The following is a 6,672-nucleotide window of genomic DNA, read 5'->3' as shown; positions in this document are numbered from 1 at the left end:
AAATGGGATGCCAGTGTGTGCAAGGCGAGGAATTTAGCCACAATGCTATTGCACTGGACCTTCCTATCCTAAATCTTAAAGCACTGATGAAGTTAGTAATAAATTATAATGAAAGATGGCTTATGTATAAGTTTGCTAAATACTTAACACAACACATTGATGGACAGCAGAGGACTCTGGGACAAGACATAGCTTCACTGACTAAAGATTATTTTGCAGGCTAGAAGACAAAAGCTGAGAGGTTGGCCCAGGGGACAGCAGCCTCACAAATAGGTGACAGTGGAATTCTCACCAAGAATTTCCAGACTACTTGTGGGAAGATTCTTGTTAGTCGCTGAGTAATTGAAAGCAGAATGAAGATATCTAAGACAGGGAGTATATGGAAGCTATTCAGAGGTCAGGATTGCTATTCAAAAATCTGAGACACCAAGAAGTGTTCTACTTTAAGGAGTGTTCTATGCAGATTTTTTGAGTGAAGAACTCAGTTTTATCTTTTAATTTATTTCTATTTTTCTAAATTTATTTTGTAATACAGTTCCATAGGCTCTGGGCTTCCCACCCCCTTCCCTAAATACATATTTCCCTATTTACATAAATACTGATATCCCCTATATTATTACAATACTGCAGTACTTCAAAAATCGTCATAAATTCATCATTATGCTATTTAAGTGTATCTTGACATTGTAGATATGGATAATGGCAGAGAGTCCAGCATCCTATTGTCAAGATATATTTAACAATTTCTTTGGAAGTTCATCTTTGATTTGGGAGTAGAGATGCATATTATTTTGTATCTTCACATCTTGATATGAAAGTCTCTATTATTCTATTCCTCTAGATGACTATATGTGCATGCGTGTTTTCTTATATATCTATTGATTTTGTATTTTGCTTGAAGGTTGCTTTATATCAGAGAGACTATATGATATTTGTCTTTTGGAGATTAGTTTATTTTGCTGAGTATAAGTTTCTAGTTGGGACCATTTCATTGCAAACGGTATGATTTCATTTTTTTTAGTGGCTGGGTAGTATTCCATGGATTAGATAGGACATACTTTCTTATTCCACTCCTTTTCGATGACACCTCTAATATAGGCCAGGAAACAGGGCATAAACACAGGGCTCTTAAAGTAAAGATGTCATGCACACCCTTACTTGTAAGCCACCATATAGTAGATCAATGACAGCAAGTACTTGATCCAATACCATTCATACTGTGATTGTATCACAGATCATATTTTTTGTAAATTTAGCTCAGAAAGCCTTGTAGCTGTAGACTGAAGTGTTTTCTTTTTTTTCTCTTTTCTTTTTAATGGGAATCATGATTTGGTGATTCTACATTATGGAAAAGTCATAGCCAGAAAAGAAACAGGGCAATTATATCACCTTTACTTTTTTTAAGATTTGTTTATTTATTCGAAAGGAAGCATGAAGAAATAAAGAGAGAGAGGGAGACTGTTTCCTTCTCTAGATAGCAGCAACAGCAAAGATTGGGACAGGCTGAAATTAGGAGCCAGGAACACCATCTGAGTCTCTCTATGAGTGACATGAACCTAACTATCTGGACTATCTTACATTGCCTTCCCAGCTGTATTAACAGAGAGCTTGACTGGAAGCAGAGCTCAAGGACTCCACAGAGGTGTTAGTGCTACAGGCAGTGGTTTAATATGCTACCCCGTAACAACGGCCCAACAAATGACATTTTCATTGCACCCAATGACATTGAAGTATTTAGTAGGGACAACTTGTAGCAACAGTAGTCTGAAAATAGTGAGTATGAAAGATTTAAACAGCACACTTCTGGTTTCCAGATTTGAAGTAAAGATCTTTGAAAAATATGACATACACAGAATAGCAAACTTTACTTTCAAATGAAGATTCTTTATTAATACACCACATGTATTAGAAATACATATTTTTCAACAAAACAGCCTTCAGAAATAATGGTAAACATTGGAAAGAGTAAAATAAATCATAATTACAGTTCAAATTCCAAAATGGAATGGGAAGTTGAAATCCACTAAGAAGTTAGCTTGAAAGACCAGTTTCCACCTGACTTTCTGTTACCCAAAATAAAACTCAGAATTTATGGCAACAGTGAAGTGGAGGAAACCATAGATTAATCATGTCATGATACTTTGATGCTATTTTTCACACTGCATGTAGCCTTCCCAGCATTTCCTGTCATGACTTGTCAATTTGAGAATGCATGCAAGGCCTTGCAATCTAACATACCAACTACGAATATGAACAAGGAGAGATCATAATGGCCTTGGACAAAATGAAATCACCTATCCAACCAAGGAACAATGACAGCAGTTCTGATTAGGCCATTTGAAAACAAGAGTTATGGCTACTTGAGAAACATGGGAGTGTATAGGGCCTGATGCATGGGCTCCAAGCATCAACAGAGATTAAACAATCGTTGGATTGTATGTGTTCCTGCTTCTGAACCAAATCCCTGTGGCAAACTGTGTACCACAATAACCTGCTGCCTTAAATAATGCTACCTCTTCTGCTGCTTTTAACTCACCAGGAACAGTGTCTTTTGCAGAGGGATAAAGAACAAGAAGCTGAAAATATCCTTGTAGAACATCAGCGCTGATCATGACAGATATTTTTAGGACTCGATTGTCTGTCAAATATGAATCACATGGCATGCCACTTTAATGATCTGAGAGTTTGCAAGTCTCTGCAAAGTGACAGCTGCAAATGAAAATTTAGGTTCCACTAGGCAAGCAGAACAATGATCAAATCTATTGGCAGGATCTCCAATCAAAGCAAAGTATCAGTAGAGATGTCAAGCTTAAAATCCTCTTTCGGGAGTTCGATCGGTAGCTGGAGCGGAGAGCGGACCCCAGAGAGCCCTGAAGAGCCCCACTGCCACCACCGGCCTAGTTAGCATCACACCCGGGAGAGGCCTTATCTGCCGCAGCTGTCCCCCTCACCCCTCCCCGTCACCATCACCGCAACTTTGTGCAGCTAGCAGCGAGGCTGAGACCCAGCAGCTGCCAGCACCCTCAGTCCGGCACAGGGCAGCGGTGCAGGGAGTGGTGGCCCAGGAGGCCTCAGTCTGCAGAGCCTCAGGCGGGGACAAGAAGGTCTTCGTAACGAAGCTTTTGGGAACAGTAAAATGGTTCAATGTAAGGAATGGACACCGTTTCATCAATAGGAATGACAAGGAAGATGTATTTGTATGCCAGACTGCCATAAAGAATAACCCCAGGAAGTACCTTCGCAGTGTAGGAGATGGAGAGACTGTGGAGTTTGATGTTGTTGAAGGAGAAAAAGGGTGTGGAGGCAGCAAACATTACAGGTCCTGGTGGAGTTCCAGTACAAGGCAGTAAATATGCAGCAGACCATAACCTTTATAGACACTACCTACATCTAGCGGTCCTCCACCCAATTACCAGCAGAATTACCTGATTAGTGAGAGTGGGGAAGAGAGTGAGGAATCGAAGAGTGCTCCTGAAGGCCAGGCCCAGCAATGCCGGCCCTTCCCCAGGTTAAGGTTCCCACTTTACTACATGCGGAGAGTCTATGGGCGTCAACCACAGTATTCCAACCCTCCTGTGCAGGGAGAAGTGATGGAAGGTGCCAACAACCAGGGTGCAGAACAAGGTAGACCCGTGAGACAGAACATGTATGAGCTTATACACCATGATTCCGCAGAGGTCCTCCTCGCCAAAGACAGCCCTGAGAGGACAGTGATGAAGAGGAAAAGGAAAACCAAGGAGATGAGACCCAGGGTCAGCAGCTACCTCAACGTCGGTACCGCTGAAACGTCAATTACCGACGCAGACGCCCAGACACCCCTAAACCACAAGATGGCAAACAGCCAAAAGCAGCCGATCCACCAGCTGAGAATTCGTCCGCTCCCGAGGCTGAGCAAGGAAGGGCTGAGTAAAAATGCTGGCTTAACATCTCTACTATCATCCGGTTTAGTCATCCAATAAGAAGAAATGAATATAAAATTCCAGCAATAAGCAATGACCAAAAGATTGGAGCTGAAGACCTCAAGTGCTTGCTTTATGCCCATTGACCAGATAACTAGAACTATCTGCATTATCTATGCAGCATGGGGTTTTTATTATTTTTACCTAAAGAGGTCTCTTTTTGGTAATGACAAACATGTTTTTTTTAAAAAGCCTGGTTTTTCTCAATACATCCTTAAAGGTTTTTAAATTGTTTCATATCTGGTCAAGTTGAGATTTTTAAGAACTTCATTTTTAATTTGTAATAAAAGTTTACCACTTGATTTTTTTTTCAAAAAAGTCAACAAACTGCAAGCATCTGTTAATAAAGGTCTAAATAATTTTTAAAAATCCTCTTTCAGATAATGAAGTGCTTTCTGATCTGGCATTTTCAGTGTTAATGCTTAAGAGCTGTAGTTATGGGTCTGGTTAATGTCTTCAAGAATCTGTCACACTTTTACTATTTACTACATTTTAAATATTTTTCCTGCTTAAAATATGTGATGGAATAACATTTTAAAAATGGACAAAATGTGATGTACTGCAGATTATGTTCTTCGCAGAACTTTAAACGGAAGCTCTTGGTTCACTTGTGCTCATCTCTCGCTAGCGGGACCCTGTTAGAATCAATGTGGTGCCTTTTCTACTTTGTCTCACTGCCTCCCACAGGGGCACATTGTACAACTAAGAAATCTTTTGCCTGCACTCCATATCAGCTGTGGAGAAAGATGAGGCAGTATCCTTGTAGAGTACACAGCAAAAAAAAAAAAAAAAATCTATCTGAATGGATTCTCTTGAATGGATGGGGCCTGCATAAACAACTGAGTTCTAATGATGAAATTCTGTGCCACAATCCAGTTGTCTTCAAAGGTGTTAAAATAAAGCAAGCATAGCATCCACTTGCAGGAATGCCGCTGAACTCAGCTTCTGTGCTATGAATTGAATGATAGATACTGATATATTTATGAGAGGAAACATGCCGTGTTCAGCTTTATGTGCTTGGCTTATTCTACTTAACATAATGAATAACCTCCAGTTCCATTGTTGGCTGCAGGGTTTTATTGTCAGTATTTCATTTTACAATTGCCTGAATGATACTCTGTTAGTGCACATTTACATTTATTCATTCTATCACTGCTTTGGCTCTCTCTGGAATACTTCCATTCTGTCCATAGTAATTTTGGTTGCCTCTGGTTGACTGATTTTCACCTTAGCATCTCTCCTCACCTGAGCTTCTATTCTCACAGCTTGTCACAATGACACACCTTACCTTTCCTTAAGAAGAATCTGGTTTTCATCTCAAATTAAGGCAAACATGTGGTATTTAACCTTTTGGGATTGGTTCATTTCTCTTAACATAATGGATTCCAGTTGGGCCCATTTGACCACAAAGAACTGCATTTCATTTTTTAAAAATAGCTGAGTAGTAATCCAAGTCTTGCTAGAGTTATAAGCCAGTTCAGACCATCCAAAAAACAACTAAGTTCAGCAAAATCATGCTTCAACACTATAAACAGCTAAATACTAAAATAAAAATAGACGAGACAACTGAGTAGTAAGTAATCTATAGCCATTTTAGGTGTATGGAATCCAGTTGAATATAAACCAAAAATTGAAATGTCTATGAAGAAGTCACAGGATGTAGTTAAGAACCCGCATTTTCCTATTAACATACTGTTAATCAATACGATGTCAATTAATGTCATAATGTTGTAAATTGTTGTTAATGTTATGTCGGGCTTTTAATTGATTGGGATGATACTTTGCTGCCTTTACCTTCAGACAAGAGATGGTCTCACCAAGAAACCGTTGAACGCACTAGGATAATAAGACACTGGACTTTATACTTGGTAGATACTTCCAAGAAAAGAACCTCAACTGAATTTGAACTGTGGTAATGCAACAAGGTGGTGAAATCCACCATAGGGAGAGGGTTTGGGGAGGAGAGGGGGGGATTCCCAGTGCCCATAACACTGTGTCACATAATGCAATGTAATTAATAATTTAAAAAAAAAGAAAAGGATCTGGTTTGTTTCCACTTTCACTTTTGCACACCATGGTTTTGTAGTGCCACAAGAAAAATAAAAGTTAGACATATGTATTGTAAGCACTTAATCACAGTATCAGTGAATTGAGAAAGATAAATGAAACAAGAAAGACAAAAGTCTCAATTGGAGAACCTGAGTAGCTACTGAAAACAATGATGAAAAACACCACACTTCTGATGTGAGTTAATTACACATATAATTCATTATTTTAAATATGCATATATATTTATTAGGGAGTCTGAGTTACAGAAAAGGAGGGATAGAGAAAGAAAATGAGACTCAATCTGCTATTTAACTCCCCAAATGGCAGCAACAGTCAAGGCTGCTCATGGCGAAGCTAGAAGCAAGGAGATTCATCCAGGTCTATTGTGTGGATGGCAGGGACACTTGGGCATTTTTGGCTGCTTTTCCCAGGACATTGACAAGGAGAGAATCAGAAGTGAAGCAGCTGGGACATGAATCAGAACCCATATGGATTTCACTAGTGCAGCTGGCGACTTAACCAGCCATTTCACAATGCTGACCCACTAGTATCCATTCTATAATTCTCCAATTATCTCTTTAATAGGGTACTAAACAAAGCAAAACTATAGGTGCTTTTTGAGGGTGATTCTCCACAATTTTCCATATGCCATTCCTGTGTTCAA

The 6,672-nt window shown here is 39.4% G+C and overlaps 1 pseudogene; it reads left to right on the top strand.

Annotated features, from left to right (window-relative positions):
• The first annotated feature begins 2,800 nt into the window (after window positions 1-2,800).
• On the top strand, window positions 2,801-4,113 carry LOC121161016 (annotated as a pseudogene).
• The last annotated feature ends 2,559 nt before the right edge of the window (window positions 4,114-6,672 follow it).

This window comes from Ochotona curzoniae, unplaced genomic scaffold (genome assembly GCF_017591425.1).
Source record: "Ochotona curzoniae isolate NIBS_2020 unplaced genomic scaffold, NIBS_Ocur_1.0 contig_4612, whole genome shotgun sequence".
NCBI lineage: Eukaryota > Metazoa > Chordata > Mammalia > Lagomorpha > Ochotonidae > Ochotona > Ochotona curzoniae.
The sequence above is the reverse complement of the archived record's forward strand: the minus strand, read 5'-3'. Positions and strand labels throughout refer to the sequence as shown.